The sequence below is a fragment of the Papio anubis genome, chromosome 19, assembly GCF_008728515.1.
Source record: "Papio anubis isolate 15944 chromosome 19, Panubis1.0, whole genome shotgun sequence".
Taxonomy (NCBI): Eukaryota; Metazoa; Chordata; class Mammalia; order Primates; family Cercopithecidae; genus Papio; species Papio anubis.
Genome location: NC_044994.1, coordinates 60,747,464 through 60,765,638, shown reverse-complemented (window position 1 = coordinate 60,765,638; position 18,175 = coordinate 60,747,464). Strand labels below are relative to the sequence as shown.

General features: G+C 34.9%; 1 protein-coding gene across 7 annotated transcripts in view; it reads right to left on the bottom strand.

Moving 5' to 3' along the window:
* Positions 1-14,117, bottom strand: part of CCDC102B (coiled-coil domain containing 102B) — a 288,333-nt gene extending 274,216 nt beyond the window's left edge. The window contains exon 1 of one of the 7 annotated variants that reach the window (XM_009192894.4): positions 13,728-14,117. The gene's annotated coding sequence lies outside the window, so the exon portion shown is untranslated. Of the gene's footprint in view, positions 1-11,452; positions 12,677-13,456; positions 13,699-13,727 lie in introns of those variants that run through there. The other 6 variants (XM_009192889.4, XM_009192892.4, XM_009192893.4 and 3 more) reach the window with 6 other exon arrangements.
* Between the last annotated feature and the right edge of the window lie 4,058 nt (positions 14,118-18,175).

The following is an 18,175-nucleotide window of genomic DNA, read 5'->3' as shown; positions in this document are numbered from 1 at the left end:
ATAAAGTAGAATGAAAGCTATTGGATGCTTTAACATAATGTGAATTTTGAATCTATTTTTAAATAAAATTATTCAAATATATTTTCCTGTCAAAATGGTTAATACTCTTAAGGGAAATACGAAAATCTGTTTTTGTTTTCTGTAAACCCAACCATGATGTGTAGCTTTAGCAAGCTTTTTATTTTAACAATAGAATGTTTGACAAGAAAAGATTAGGCACTGATTTGTAATGGTAAAACTCTAACACTGCGAGTATATTTGTTCTTACACAGTTTTATTTCAATCAGCAGTGGTAGGAGAATCTTATACTATTTTTCCAGATGGATAATTTAAAAGGTACCACATTCAGTGACTGAGTTATTTTCCCCTTTAAGTGAACATTCTCAGCATATTAAATCCTACCTCAGCCCAGTATTTGTCTCTTCTGGCTTTGGACATTACCTTCCAGATTCAGTTTTTCTCCCTACCTCTGAGAGTCAGCCTGCAGTCCTCTGTGCTTCACGCAACCTCAGGATCCTCACCTGTCATTACTGCTATCACACTATGCTCCCCTTCCAGAAAGCCTTCTTCCTTTCAATCTCTTCACTACTTTGTCTATCTTGTTCTATCTCTCTCTTTCTTAAAGACCCTTCTGCCTGCCTAAATTGTTTGCTTTCTTATGTTTTTTGTTTGTTTGTTTTTCGCTCTTGTTGCCCAGGCTGGAGTGCAGTGACAAGAACTTGGCTCACTGCAACCTCTGCCTCCCGGGTTCAAGTGATTCTCCTGCCTCAGCCTCCCAAGTAGCTGGAATTACAGGTGCACGCCACCACACCCAGCTAATTTTTGTATTTTTAGTAGAGATGGGGTTTCACCGTGTTAGCCAAGCTGGTCTCAAACCCCTGACCCCAGGTGATCTGCCCACCTCACAAAGTGCTGAGATTACAGGCGTGACCCACTGCGCCCAACCTCTTATGTTTTTGTCAACATAGAAAAGAAACTGTTTATTTCAAAGTTTCCATGAAGGCTCTGTATTGTTTTACACCTCAAGGATGTAGAACCAGAAATACCATTTGACCCAGCAATCTCATTACTGTGTATATACCCAAAGGATTATAAATCATACTGTTATGAAGACACATGCACATGTATGCTTATTGTAGCACTATTCACAATAGCAAAGACTTGGAACCAACCCAAATGCCCATCAATGATAGACTGGATAAAGAAAATGTGGCACATATACACCATGGAATACTATGTGGCCATAAAAATGACTGAGTCCTTTATAGTGACAAGGATGAAGTTGGAAACCATCGTTCTCAGCAAACTAACATAGGACCAGAAAACCAAACACCACATGTTCTCACTCATAAATGGGAGTTGAACAATAAGAACACATGGACATAAGGAGGGGGACATCACATGCTGGGGCCTGTTGGGTGGTGGGGGACAAGGGGAGGGATAGCATTAGGAGAAATACCTAATGTAGATGATGGGTTGATAGGTGCAGCAAACCACCATGGCACGTGTATACCTAGGTAAAAAACCTGCACATTCTGCACATGTATCCCAGAACTTAAAGTATAATTAAAAAAAGAAAGAAAAAAGAAAAGAAAAGAAAATTTTTCAAAACAGACTCTCTAAAAATCACGATCCTAGAGAACCTAACTGTCTGGAAAAAAAGCATTAAGTTTACAATTACCCAAGAGTCACCAGCATTCAGGAATCATTCAAAAGTGATGGAGAATAAGATATGCTAATAACAGAGATATGATTTCCTGGATTAAGGCAGATAGGGAGAAAATTTTTCCTGAATATTTTTCTAATGATATTGTAAACTAATACGTTGATTCATTGTTGTATTTCCATTTTAATCAGATATAAATCACATGTGTGATATCTGCTAAGTCTGAACAGGGCTTACCACCTGCTGAGTGTGTATATGCAAATGATTGTCCATTATATGAAGTTTTTCAGTGAGATTTACAAATAACTTGATTGGTTAAAAAAAAAGACAAGACTAAAATCTATCTGAAAATTGAATTTGTGTAAGAGAGTTGCTTACTACCTCTTTCCAAATTTTTTGGTGTTATTAGATTTTGTTTGTTGTATTTTTTAAAACAGCATCTGTTGTACATATGCACTCTATTTAAAGATTAACACTTTCAAATCTATCTCTAAATATAAATTTGACTAAAAAATCTTTATGCAAATTAAATTACACATAATGAAAAACAAGAAGTGGTAGAATAATGTTAAGATTTTTAAAGTATACTTATTTTCATTTGTCTTTACTTCGATTGTTATCCAATTTTGAATTTTAAAAACATTTCAGTAACTCATGTGAAACAAAAGCAAAGCAAGCGACAAACAAATGAGCAAATGCAGGTAAAGCAATGTATTTTAATGATCATTTTACTATAAGCATTCACACATGTATATAATGATATCTACTCATTCCTGAAAGTTGTTAAAGCTGAATAAGAATAAACATTTCTTAGTTTTTGAATCTTGAATTCATTCATTTGACAAATATTTATCAAATTCTACTATGGTCCAGCCATGAAATTCTAGGCATTGAAGATGTACCAGTGAATCAATAGATGTAAAGGTCCACTCTCATGGAGCTTACTTTTGATTATGTGTAAAATCTGACTTATGGAAATAAGTATGTATTTATTTTAAAAATTATGTAGCTATTTAAATTAAAAGTTTTCAAAATTTCGTTGGTTACAAGTTATTTAGATGTTAACATTTTTAATAGAACAAAAATAGCGTTAAATTATTAAAAACAAATTGCTTTGAACATTATAATTTTCAATAGGTTTTCATGTACATCAAAAGCTGGAAAAAATAGAATTCCATAATCTATAACACAAACTATAACACAAACTGAAACTGTGTTTTTAGAGTTTCTCTAAAATTCCTGAATTATCTCCCAAATATCAATATTTATATGGTCAATTCTTCTTCCTTTATGGAAAATGAGGGACTTCTTGGCTGAGAGTAAACTTTACTTTCTAAAATTTCTCAAAATATTTGAGACAGGAAAGCCAGCTGCTTTCACCCACCCGTGGCAAGATGTTCAAAGCACAATATTGTAGAAGCTCAATTACGTTTATGAATGCTCCAAATTACTGCAGGCTGGATTTAGTCCTTGAATGATATGCTTTTATTAATGTAATTGCAGAGGATGTTGAGAAAACAAAATTATTCATGAACATGAAACTTTCCAAGTTTCATAATTATGTTTTTTCTTAAAACACATGATCTATTTTGAAATCACAAGGTTACTTACCTCTGAATAGCAACAGCATAAATTTCAGAATATATACTTCTTATGACATAAATTTTTAAAAATAAAATCATGTAAAATTCATTTTGTATGTAAATAAAACAATTTGTTAGTATATTGTACTATAAAGGCATTAAACCAATCATTTTCTAAAGCCAAAGAGCTTCATAATCTTCAGGAAAACTGAAATAAAAATGTGTAGTAAAAGCAATGAAATAACAACGCAATGATTCAAAAACCAAATGTTATTTTATTATGCAACAAAAAGAAATATTAATACATGCATGTGTATCACCAAAAATTTTAGGAACAGCAGCTAGTAATATTTGACAAAATGCTGGATTCTTTGTCTTGGCCACTCTAATCTTATTTATAGAATCATTATATTTATATGAACTCTTCTAAGATAAAAATAATATCCGTCACATGTTTTGTTCTAATCTTTCCATCTTAATATAATATAAAACAAGTAATCAAATTTTAGATATGTTACTTGAAAAACAAGATAGAATGGTTGTACAATATGTAAGCCACTTCTTATAATAGTGAGATCCAAAATGTTGATTTCACTGGGAAAGTTACATCTATAATAGAAAACTTATAGATAGGTTTGTAATCTTGAGAAGGAAAAGACATGGAATCTTTAAAAAAAAAAGTTAGCTTTTGATTTCAAGATTAGTTGCTTAAATCCTAGTGAAACGTTCATCCCTGCTCATACTTTCTCCATGTTAACAAAAATAAATCAGTAATTTATTCAGACATAGAGGCCTCCAACTCTGCAATCATCTTTTTTTTAAAGTGTTGATATTTCTGGTTTTCATCTTTTGACATAGGAGAAGGTAGAAATAAAGAAAAAAACAATTTAACTAGAAAGCAGAATCCTTAATACAACTGGTGATTGATCTGGGATCTGTTTTCATTTGTTTACTTTCATTTTGACATAGTTGTTTGTCTTAGTAAAGACAAGTAAAGGAATTGGATTAAAAATGTCAAAATAACAGGAAGTGAATACTCAGTTTTTATATTTCTCAAAAGATCTGTCTTTCCGTCCCTAAAACAGAAAATGGATGTCATGTGCAAGGAAAGCTGCAAAGAGTTGAAGACCAGATTAAACTCTTAGATTTCTGAAAGCTTGCTTGCTTTTTATTTTGCCTCCCAATCATGTAAATACTTTCTTCAATTCTTTCCCAAGTAATTCCTATAATGTCATATCTTGAATCTTCCTCAAAACCTCTATTTTTTACTTGTTTTTCTTAAATATCTCATGATTTCCCAGATGTATACATTGCATTTAATTTACAAAACAAAGAGAAAAAGTACTAAGAATTGTGTGGACTCCTAAATTGAGTTTTATCATTTTTATCATTGCCTGATTTTCACACCTATTAAATTTTCTTAATTTAGTAAATTTTCTTAAATTATAGCAAGCAGAGAATATATTGGTCCCAGTTGTTTCTAAAGGCCACTGTCTTTTACATACTTCTCAGTATCAAAATAACATAAGTATGTAAATATGATAACATGAGAGCTACGGTAGAACCCAGAGAACACTGGTTCAGAAAACGTGAGGTAAATTCTCTTCCTTGATAAGGACGTTCAAACTCATGTGTGTTCCCCCTTTCAACAAGGACATAAATATCAATATGAAATATATTCTATGGTTGCTATGAAGATATTTTTGAACCGTTTACATTCTGGAGTGTTAAACCTGTGCTGTCTTAAACGGTAGTCACCTATCAGATGTAGTTAGCAAACACTTGAAATGAAGGTTGCCTGAATTGTGATGTTTGGTGAGTATTAATTAAACACAGCATGAAACGTAAAATGTAAACTATCTCATTAATAACTTCATATTAATTATATTTTGAAGTGATATTTTTGAAAGATTGGATTAAATCAAAAATATTATTAAAATTAATGTCACATGTTCGTTTTTTAACTTTTTAAATGTAGCTACTTTAAATTGCAAATGTTGCTTGAATTATATTTCCATTGGACAAAATAGCTGTAGGGCATCCAAAAAACTTTAAGAACTTTTCTTTTTCCACAGAGAATTTTACAGAAATAGAAAACTGTGTTCTGATTTTTTTCAAACATGTTCAGAATGTTTTGGCAATATTGCTGTCTCTAACACCTAGAGGCTTCCTAAATAGAGGAAAGTAAGATAATTACTAACAATATTACTTGCAAATATATGCTTGAAAAACATATTCTACTGATAATAAAAATGCACACCAAAGTAGCTATGCCTGCTATTCAAAGGTAAGTGAATGTGACATTCTCATTCTCTGCCACATGGCCACATAATAGAGAAGAGGTGATGTTGCAACAGTCATGCAAAAATAAAATGAACATCATTTTAAAAATTGGATATATTTGCTGAACATTCTTATCTAAGCTTTGAAAAATCCCATTAAAATATATTTAAAGCTGTTTAGACAGCATGGAAAAAAATAATTATTAATTTAAAAAATGTATGTCATTGTTAAAATAGCAGTTGTATTGTAAATAAAAACCTAAAAATAATATTAATTCACGTGTTCTTAACATTAATAATACATATCATTTTATTTTTATCCACAATTTTGGCAAAATGATAAATACCTAAAAAATATTATGGGCTTGCAATCTGCTGTATTTGAAGACTTCCTTGTCTTGCTTTGATCCCTGGCTGAAGATTGTTCTTTAATACAGTCTGTAGGACTGATCAAAACGTTACATAAGCAGAGAGAAAAGTAAATGAGATCACTGACAACACTGTAGAGTCTTGGCATGGGAATGGATATTAACATTTATCTAATGAAACTAATTATGTTAATAGATTAGGAGAAGTTGAGTATGTTTTCAGGGACAAGAAAAATTTTAATGTCCAAAGTATTTCACATCTAGTGTCCTTACAATATCCCCACCTCTCAGTTCCTATTAATTCCAATAATATGACCTCACCCACCCACCGGCTGGTTATGCAGCTAGATCCCATTACCATACTAGCATTTCTTTCCATATCAATGATAAGCACCTCTCTGATTACCCTTTACTATTGTCCCCATAACTCTCTTCTTTGACCCAACTATGGCCTCCTATCAATGGATAGTATTGCTTTTTCTCTCTTCCTCACCCGCATCACACCCACTCTCTCCTCCCTATTCTGTCTCCAGTTTTAACAAATTGCTCTGAGCAAGCTTGGCATTCCCGTGACCCTACATGCTTAGAAACTCTAATGTCAGTGAATTACAGCTATCTTCCTGCTCCATGTCTGCACCTACACACTTGATCATGCTTCGAGAAAACGCACCCTTTTCTATCTGGTGTCACCTCAGTTTCTCAACTCTGAACCTCATATGGGCCTCTAATATAGCCAAGCCAACTCTACCACAGGGAAATTAATCTTTTTCCCTGATTAATTCACAAACATTCTACTGAGTAACTCCATATATTCTCTATCTTCAAAATTTTCATATCTTCTTCAGCTCTGCCTTATCTGTTGAGATTGCAGAAGTTTTTCTATTTCACTTAGAAAAGATAGGTAATTATAAGACAACTGCCATCCACTGGTTCCATCATATCTATGTGTCTAATGGATACCCATACGTCATTCTGTCTGTTTTTATAGAGACTCACTCCATGTTCTTAACACTAAACTTCCCATTTGTATGCTCTACCTGATTTCCTCTAATCCACTCGAGGACGTGGCTTCCTCAAATACACTCCTCTCCTGTTTAGCCAGTTTATACCTCTCTCTAGATTAGATTATTCCCATTAGCAAATGTACATGCTGTAATACCCTCAACATTAAAAAAAAAAAAAAAAAAAAAAAAAGATTTCAATCCCCACCCAGCAGCCATTCCGTATCTTTGGCATTTTTTTTTTAAACAAAAATTATTTAAAAGACACTTTCATTTATCTCATTTTCTCTTGAAGTCATGATATCGTTTTCAACTCTAGTTTGCCACAAAACAGAAAATCAGTGACTTCTACACTGCAAATCTAATGGTCAACTCCAGGCCTGAAATTCCTCTTTTACTTGACCAGTCAGAAGCCCTGTATGTGATTGTCCATTTCATCATTCACTTTTCTTGGCTTCTGAGGACATCTTCTGTCGTGGTTCTCCTCCTACTCCCTGGTAGCTGCCCACATTCTGTCTCAGCTTCACACCTCTGACTGGAGGCGCTCCAACACTGAGACTTCAGGCTGGGGCAATTGCCCTGGGTGAAGGCATCCAAGCCTTTGCCTTCAAATTCATTAATATTCTGAAATTCCCTAATATCTGTATCTCTGGTCTGAGATGTTCCTTTATCTCTGGGCTCATGTGTCCAGCTGCCCACTTAACGTCGCTAAGGATATCTAACCAGCATCTCAGATTTCACATGTTTAAAAACAAACACGTGAACTCCCCTCTCATCTACACCTGCTCCTCCACAGTGTTTCCTGTGTCGATAAATGCACATTTCACTCTTCTAGGTTTACAGACCAAACTTAGGGGTTATCCTTGATTCCTTTATCTTTTCACACTGCACATCACTGTTGGAAACTCCGTCAGTTCTGGCAGGAAATATGAAATACAGCCTATGCAGAATTTCAAAAACTCCATCTCTAATAACTCCTTCAAACCACCTTGTTTCTTGCCTGGACTATTGTATTGTATCTGGCCTCCCCACTTCTACCTTTTCCCTACTCCAGTCTACAGCTGAGTGATGCTTTAAACACTCAACTTATGTTACAATATTTCTAGGATCCCAACATTCAAATGGCTTCCCATCAAACTCCGAATAAAGGGGATGTAGTTTATGATGTCCTCATGGTCTAAACATAAACCACTCTGAACTCTTCATCGGGATCCGTGATTTCCCGACCTGAGGCTCCTACAGTTGGGGTATGAAGAGGCCTTTTAAAAGTAAAATAATATTAGGTTGGTGAACATGGAAACATTGAAAGTAATGGCAAAAACCACAATTACTTTTGCACCACCCTAATATCTTGAAGCTTAAGCTGGATTTACTTCCTCCCCAAGATGCCTCTGTCTATGCCTTCTTGCCTTGCTCATTTCCAGCAGCTGCCGGCCATCTGGCCATTCCTTGAAGGGACAAACATTCTTCTGACTTAAGACTTTAGCACATGTGATTTCCTTTGCCTCTACCTCTCTTCTGCCAAGATTCCTCGTGGTTAGGTATCTGACATCCTCCACCCTAACAGAAGGGACATTCCCTGGCCATTTCAAGAGCGCATGCATGTTCTATTCCCTTTTAGCCTGAATTTTCTTTTTTTTCCTTCACAGTACTTATCATGACTTAATATATATTTATATAGTATGTATGGATTCTATTGCTTTACCAGCTAGACTAAATGCTTAATGAAAAGAAAGCAGTTTTACTTTTATTCACATCTCTACGTCCATTGCTAGAACAGTGTCTGAGACATGGTAGACATTTATTACTAAATGGATAAATCTAAAACAGAGTGACTTAGAACTATTCCTTTTCTTTCAAAAGGCAAGCATTACAAGTTCCACTAAATAAGTCAGTCTTCTCTAAAGAAGGTGGCTTTTGGATATTAAATGCTTGTAGGCTTTTAAAATTAATAACGAAACAGTTTTAAGGAGGTTAACCCCAATCACACCACTTTAATTGCTGTCAGCAACTTTATTCTCCCAAGTACTTAAATAATACACAAATACGCCTATGATGATGATCTGTATCTACAAAAGATGAAGATTTGCACTTATTTGGCCAGAAATACTTTTGAAACACTGTGGAAAGTGGACAGGATATTTGGGAGAACAAAGCCATGTATCCCTGTCAGAGATAAGAGAACCAAGGGGTTTCAAAAGAATCAGCAGATGGGAGGTGGAGTTTGTCTTCTGCACTATTCCTACTTCTGATATCGTTTTGGATAAAGATCTATGCTTCTCGAGTGTGTCATTTATATTAATTCAGATAAACATCCTGCTCAGTAATATGGAAGAAACTTACAGCCACAGAGTAAACAATGACAGCCAACCATAGACAATGAATGGATCATGTGAGATCCAGGAGCAGGGTTTTGCATTCAGTATCTATGCTTAGGCCCCAACCTTTTGTGACATGCCTGTATCTGAAATAGCCCTCCTAGTTCTAACCCATGAATACTGGAATTTCTCCCATTAATCTGCATTATCAGGTCAAATGTATTTAGTCCCATACCCAAAATGTAAAAGCCAGCATGTAAATTCATACAGCATTAACACATTTAGAGGCCATTTGTAGCACGGCATAATTGCCACATCCACGTTTTTAATCCATGCAATCATAAATTCCGTAACTTAAGTTTCATTATTACAAAAAGATTGAAAAAGCCTGGGCAGTATCACAAATAGGGCGGCAGGGACTCTAAGCAGTTGCTTTGACCCAACTCATTCCTACCATTGACAATACCTGTAAAGTGATTTCAAAACAAAGATAGAGCAAAGCTCACCTGAACCCTCAGCCAATCCCTGGGATTATTCTAGCTCCAAATTAAGAAGAGGTTATAAACAGAACCTTCTAGAATTATCTGAAACACCAATGGATTATGGCACTTCCACATCTTTCTCTTTTTTCCTGTGCTACCAAATGTTATAATCCCACTGAACATCTTATAATTTTCATGCTTTATTGTGAAATACATTTTCTTCTCATTCAGAGAAGAAACCCGTGTTCAAAACCCTTTATGCCAAAAGAAGATAGAAAATTCATGAATATAGGCTGACTAATAAGACTATTTGATCTTTTGCAGATGTCATAAATGTAATATTTTACCTAATGCCTTCACAATCCTAAATTCACTAAGGGAGGAAAGGAAAGATTGTATGAAACACTCAAAAGTATTTACAAATGAAAATGAGTCTAAAGTTGCCACAGGTCTTTCTTCATGGAACTGTTGCCTCTTTACCTGTGTTATATTTCCAAATGTTTACTGCAGCTTAGAAACATATGCTCCCGGGTCAGTGACTAAAAATCCCACTTTTATTTTTGGAAGCTTTAATCCTACAAATTTGAAACAGACACTATGATAAGATACATTTATAAATTCTGCAGTGAGCATATGTTTTTTTTTCTCAATATTAAGGACACCTTTTTCTTTAGCTAGCAAAAAATCCTTCTATCAAAATTTTGACATCAAATATTTTTATGCCTTTACTACACACAACAGCAATTCTTTTAGGAAATATCATTAAATATAAATCAACTCAGATAATATTTAAGTATATAATAATGTTAACAATCCTTTGCCAAGCTATGACTACAATTAAATGGCCTTGAGCACAACTTCCAATACAATATCTAGTTTTCCTTTTTACAATCAAGGTCTCAGGCTCACATTCAATCTCCGTTGAACATCTACAATTAGTCAGGGCACTGAGGATGAAGTACTAGTTATACAAAATGTCTTCTATATAATATATTCTTAGAAAGCAACCTAGACCTGTACAAAAATAAAATGTCAAGGTCAGGGACAAAATTTTTGCATTTCAACTATCCTCATTTGTTTTCATGTATGGCAAAAAGATACTCCTTCAGTAAAGGCCACTTAATGATAGTATGCTTCTAAACTAGTAGATAGCACGTTTATAAAATGATAGCATAGTTTCCATCATATATACATTGAACAAAAAAATACTCATTGTTATGAAATAAGCTATAATTTTAATTTCATTGTAAAAAGAAGAAGAAAATGAATGTTATTCCAGACACTAATTCTACTCTGAGAAGAAGTAAAGCAATGTGTTTAAGGTTTGGATATATGAAGAAAAACATGTTAATAAATAAGTTCTATTCTTTTTTACTTTGAATATACTGTATTTTACACTATCTATTACAATGTGAATTTTATATATGCTTTTCGCCCATTGAAATGAAACTTATACAATGCCTTTACTTGATAATAACTTGGTCATTCCATAGTTTTAAGACTATTTGGTCGCTTCGTGTTTATTGATATCACATATCAAAAAGAAACAGAGGAAAGTCAGTGCATCCGCAGTGTCATTCCTGGCCACCTCACACGTCTCATTTGTGAATAGGTAGTATTCAATGCAAATCAGTGATGACATTTTCTCTGAGAATGCAAAAGATATCTTCTCTAAGCAGATTTAAGAAAATGTAGAGATAGAAAAGCATAAGTGTTGAATATGAGAGCAGCTAATTTAAATGTAAAAATTACCCCTTATTTGCAGTGTCAGTCTCTCTTCTCTCAATTCCCAAAGGAAAAGCGTGGCCCAACTGACAGAACGGTGATTCGTCTGGATTTATAGAATATTGGAATGGATCTTTGGACTGTTGTCTCACTGCCTCCTCCCTGCACCCTATAATCCCAATGTCCACTTCAAACCATTCTGCTTGACTTCTGCCAGATTCACATTCCTAGAATACCAGTACAACATAGTGGAAATAGCGCTGGAGCCAGAAAGACATCTGAAATTCTGGTTCCCTCACTATCTTTATCTGTGGCTTTCAGCAAATCATTGAACATTTCTGAACATCAGGTTCCTTCATGTGCAAAATGAAAATAATGTGTAAAATATTGTTCATTTTATTGCATAGTTATAAAAATTGTGGATATGTATGTAAATCATCTTGCATGCAGCAAATGCTATTATGTATTGGCAAAATGATGATGATGATGGTGATGGTAATGATGATGAAAAGAGGCACAGAAACTCCATCTCTTTTCAGAAACTTGCAATTGGACCCTTTGTATGATATGTAAAGACCAAATTTTTCTGTGTGAAATGTTAAGATGCTCTATAAATTTTTCCTGCTCTATGTATTGAGTACAATGTCTGCTACTCACAAAGGCATATTTTTTCTGCTCCAATCGATGAATTACTCACCGTTCTTTTGTGCTATGTGCTAATTCATGTTCAAAACCCCTTTTGCCAATTACTTGTTCAAAGTAGAGTATTCCTCTTGCTTTCAGCACCTATCCAAGTTCTACTAGTTTTTCAACACTCAGTTCAAGAAGTTGAACTTTTCTTTAAAGGCTCTGGCATCTCTTTAGGACTGATATACCTGCTAAAAAGGGGATTTCTGAATATTTTGGCATTATGGCAGAATTCAATTGGTCTTGTAATATCAGCATAAGAGATATGATGACCTGAGATCATTTTTTGTATTTTAAGAATTACAGCCATAGTTTTGTGGCTCTAATAATTAGATAAAACAATCATAAATTATTTTGAAGCCACGCCCATAGTGAGGCCCAAAAACTATCTCCCAGTGATCAAGCAATTATTGACTCCAATGATAACATATGAAGTATGCAAAAGAGAGACAATGAAATGATCTATGATTTCATAAGAACATATGAGATTTTGGAAAATAAAGCAATTCACATAAAACATTTTTCTGAATATACTCAAATATATCACACAAACCTACATAGATACTGTGTCACTAACTTATAAATATTTCTCTCTAATTTATTATTTTCATTAAAATATGAAATAGAATTCAGGAATATTTACTGGATATATAAAAATATTTATTGTCAATAACATATTTTACTAACAAGAGAATATTTACTCAAAAGTTGTAATAACACTATTTCCCACAAAAATGATAGCAAAAACACATTCACATTATTTTAGAAAACAGAAAAGCTGGTATTGATGTAAATAAGAACATCAATAAATATTTTATATATTTTGGTGCCTATGTTACTGACATATTTCTAATTACATTTTTAAAGAATCTTTCTTATATTTAATAAATGTACCCACTTGACATTCAATTGATAATTTATCTTTGCAGAAAACATAAGCAAATGCTTCTCGATGGTTTCCAGAGATTTTTTCAGTTTTATAATTTATTTCTATATAGCTAAACATCATTTATATTATGCACAGGATTTTATTAGTTTATTCTGTATCCCTATCTCCTCCACATTATACAGGTAACATGTAAAGAAATCAATATTCATGCTAAGTTTGAAATATACTTTCCATTAATGAATACAATAATTTAGCATGAAGACTCAACAAATGAAAAGAACTCAAGGTACATGAGGCATAGATAGAAAGTTTTTCATAACACTTTTACTTTTTTACTGTAAGAATATAGATTCCTTCAAACACAATGACTAATTCACATTCATTTGGAACTATGAAACAAAATTTTAATATCAACATACACTATTGCTGTCTAAATGTAGAGTTGAAATTCTTACCTGAGTTTGGCTTAGTATACAGTTATTTTTTAAAGACAGGAAATGTATGACAAATTGTCAGGATAATAACACCCACAGTGGAAAAATGAAAGGGGAAAGGAAGAAATCACTTTAAAAAGAAACTCCAAATCCTTCTGCTTCCCAGCTCTACAGTAGTTTTGCTCTGCATCTTGTAAGCAACTGTCTTTGCTCCGAGAACAACACATGCTCTGCCTCGGCAGGAAAATATAAAAATTAAATAGAAAACCACAAGGTTATTAAACACTCTTACCCTCTGGGCTTGCTGGGCTGCTCCAGCGTCTCAGTTGCAGCCACATGTGTAAACAACAGAATTTCCTGCATCCTTTTCTCATCTGTACAGTTCTGGAGTCCTAGCCAACAGGATTATTTCCAGCATTAAGGGCACTCCACACAAACTCAAAAAAGATTCCCATTGGTTGTGAAATTTTATTGAAACCACTACCACAACCCCCTCTTTGGATCACCGTTGAGCCAACCAAAATAAAATCATTTTTAATGTTCCCTAAGTATGGTTATCCAAAGCTTTCCATACAAGCATTTGAAACCTGTACTGTGGATGAAAAAGAAAAAGACACCCACGCCTTCATCCCCAAGTGTACTTAATGTTTAATTACAACAGTATAACTTGTAATAATAATAGAAAAAACTAAAATAGCAAAGCAAAATAAAAGCCTAGAAAGTACCTATCTGCAAAATATTTAAAAGAAAATTATACTGCAGATTACAAGAATATAAAATATTCATCCAATCTGATTTGCATTAGATTGCACAAAAGCAAAAGCAAAAGAAATCATATTTAATAAAAGATTTGAGTATACAAATTATGAAACAAGGACTGTATATCAAAACCCTTGATCGTGGTCACATTGGCAGGAAAGTGAGCTGTAGTCCCTGGGGTGCCCAGTGAAAGCTCCCTGGCTTTTTCCCCTTTCCCTGGGGAAAAAGAATATGAAGTAGCTTTCCAGTGACATGACTCAGCTGTCAGGAAGTGTTCTGATGGGGGTTGTCGGGGGAGGTCAAAGACCGCATAAAAGAGAGCTTCTGTGGTTGAAACTAGCAGTAAAAAATGTCCAAAGTAGAAAAGAAAAAGTCAAAAGGTAACAGGATTGACTTGCTCCTTGTAAGTAGCACAAAAACAACATGTGAAATGTAGGCAATAATGTCTTCGAATTGTTTTATTTTTCACCCTTCCCTAATTTGTAGGCTTATTCTGGTGTTATCGTCTATCTCTACTTAATATTCTTTTCCCACTTACTTTCTGATGCAATGGAAAAGGTGGCCAGCTTCCTATATAAAGCCGACTGACCCATTCGAGCTAAACTTAATCATGATTCTCGCTCCTCTATCTTTGAACATTCCCTCTTGTCCGGATTTTCCCCACGAGATGTTAAATACCATACATTCCTTGGTCAATTTCATGTATGCCAATGAACTTTACTTTCAATTCAGTCATTTTCACTTTCAGGTACCATTCTTTCCATCATGGCCAAATGATTGAAAGTTCTCCAGCCAAGAATTTTATTTAGTCTTGCATCCATCTGATTTTAATTCATCAAAGTGACTACACACACATACACACACACACACACACACATGCATGCACATAAATATTCTATTTATTTTTAATTTTTCCAGTTCACCTCAATCCTTCTTCTAGTTGACATCTACACAGCCTTTCATACTGTTCACAACCCTGCCCACATGAAGACATCTTTTATCTTGGCACAACACTCTCCCGGTTTTCCTCTTGACCTCTTTTGCTGGCTCTTCTCGTCCTCTTTGATGATGCCTCATCCTCCATCCATCCATTGGTGCGTGTCACGTATGTTCTTAGATAAACTTACATAAAAAAGTGTATATTCTGTCTCTGGATGATGCCACCCATCCTCATAGTTTCAATTACCATCTTTCTTTTTGGATGGCTCCCAAATATCTACTTTTAGACCCAATGACTGTCTGAATTTTCAGTACTTATACTTGTCAGCCCACTATTCCCCTCACCCAGAAAATGACACAGATACAGCATCAGCTTGTCTAAACTGAAATCATCATCTCTCGATGGACCTGCTATGTTATCTATATAACTGTCAACCCAGTTTTACAGTTTCTCAAAGAAAAATCCTGGAAGTCACCCTTGACTCCTTCTACTAGTTCCTTTTCATTGTACTTCAATAATTTGCCTAGTCTTCTTTTTTGTTTTTTTTGTTTGTTTGTTTTTTGTTTTTTGTTTTTTTAATTTTTTTTAAATTATACTTTAAGTTCTAGGGTACATGTGCATAACGTGCAGGTTTGTTACATATGTATACTTGTGCTATGTTGCTGTGCTGCACCCATCAACTCGTCAGCACCCATCAACTCGTCATTTACATCAGGTATAACTCCCAATGCAATCCCTGCCCCCTCCCTCCTCCCCATGATAGGCCCCGGTGTGTGATGTTCCCCTTCCCGAGTCCAAGTGATCTCATTGCTCAGTTCCCACCTATGAGTGAGAACATGCGGTGTTTGGTTTTCTGTTCTTGCGATAGTTTGCTGAGAGTGATGGTTTCCAGCTGCATCCATGTCCCTGCAAAGGACACAAACTCATCCTTTTTTATGGCTGCATAGTATTCCATGGTGTATATGTGCCACATTTTCTTAATCCAGTCTGTCACCGATGGACATTTGGGTTGATTCCAAGTCTTTGCTATTGTGAATAGTGCCGCAATAAACATACATGTGCATGTGTCTTTATAGCAGCATGATTTATAATCCTTTGGGTATATACCCAGTAATGGGATGGCTGGGTCATACGGTACTTCTAGTTCTAGATCCTTGAGGAATTGCCATACTGTTTTCCATAATGGTTGAACTAGTTTACAATCCCACCAACAGTGTAAAAGTTTTCCTATTTCTCCACATCCCCTCCAGCACCTGTTGTTTCCTGACTTTTTAATGATTGCCATTCTAACTGGTGTGAGATGGTATCTCATTGTGGTTTTGATTTGCCTTTCTCTGATGGCCAGTGATGATGAGAATTTTTTCATGTGTCTGTTGGCTGTATGAATGTCTTCTTTTGAGAAATGTCTGTTCATATCCTTTGCCCACTTTTTGATGGGCCAGTCTTCTTTTCTCACTGCCACTACTCTGGTTCAGACAACCATCATGATCTTTCTAGATCACTGCAGTGTCTCTCTGCCTCTTAAATTGTCTCTCTTCTCCCAGCCTTCTGCTCCATCTCTAAAAAGATACAGTAGTCTATTTCCGGTACTTATGCACTTGAATTCCCTGAAGGATTTTTAATCTTTTTGTCAACTCCCTTTTTCGTAATACATTGGCTTTTCTTGGTTTCTAAAACACAACTTTCCTAGATTATTTTTTCACCTTTCTGACCATGTCATATTTTTATCTCCTCTCTAATTACTTTTCTCTCCTTTCAACAGTGGAACACCTTCAAGAAGCCATCACTGGTCCTATTCTTATTTCACATTTCTGTCTAGGTGAGCACATCTATTTTTGAGGCTTCTTTTGCCACACATATTTGGTGAGTTGAATTGTGTCCTCTAAGAAGATATGTTGAAATCCTAACTCCCTGTACCTATGAAGATGATTATTTGGAAATATGGTCTTTGAAAATGTAATCAAGTTACACTGAGGCCATACTGAGTGAAGGGGAACCATAATCCAAGGACTGGTATCTTCAGAAAAAGAGGGAAATGTACACAAAACACACAGAGGAGAATGCTATGGGAGAGACAGAGACAGCAATTGGAGTGATATGTCTACAAACCAAGGATTGCCAACAATCACCAGAATCAGGAGAGTCAAAAAAGGGTTCTCCCCTAGTGCTTTCAGAAAGAGTATTGCTGGTTGACACTTTGATTTTGGACTTCTGTCCTTCAGAACTATGAGATCAATTGTTTTAAGTGACAAACGTGTGATATTTGTTACAGCAGCCCTAGTAAACCAATAGACATATAATTCTGAAATATATATGGTCTTTCCTTAATAGTTTCTAAAGGTTCAGATCTGTATTTCCAAAGTCTAATGAAATATTCACTAGGAGCCATTCAAATCTTTCAATAATCTCCAATCCTCCAAGCTCTTATATTTCTTCCAAATACTCTACTGTACCTTGTAATCTCAATCTTAAATAAAAACACTGCCACCCATTGAGTCTTTCAATCTAGAAACCTCTTTGCTATTCCTAAGTTCTTATTCTTCTTCACCATTCAAATTTAATAACTCATCTTTACATTAAAACCTGAAACCTCTCTCTTCACTTTATGTCCTTCTATATCTTTGCATTTGTTTTTGTCTTACCACAACATTTTTTTTTTTTTACTGGCAAGTTTACAAATTACTGACAGGCAAAACTTGACTATATATGGAGGGCACTCTTATTTACAGCTTTCTCATGTGAAGGCTCTTTTTGCCCTACACAGGCCACATCCATTAGGGTCAGAAAGTGGAGAAGGTGTCCTACTTCATCCTTATTGCCAAGTCTGGCTCACAAATTATTTGTTGATTGACAGCATGGGACCTCTGAGAATAGAAAACAAAATTACCTATGGTCTCCATCCTAGTTTCAAAGGGTACATTGACACCATGGTTATAATACCTCTGTGCACACACACCTCCATTATCCTAACACTCCATATCCTATAACAATCACTTGGGGGCATATGAAAAAGAAATGAGAAAAATTCAGCTGTGAGGTTT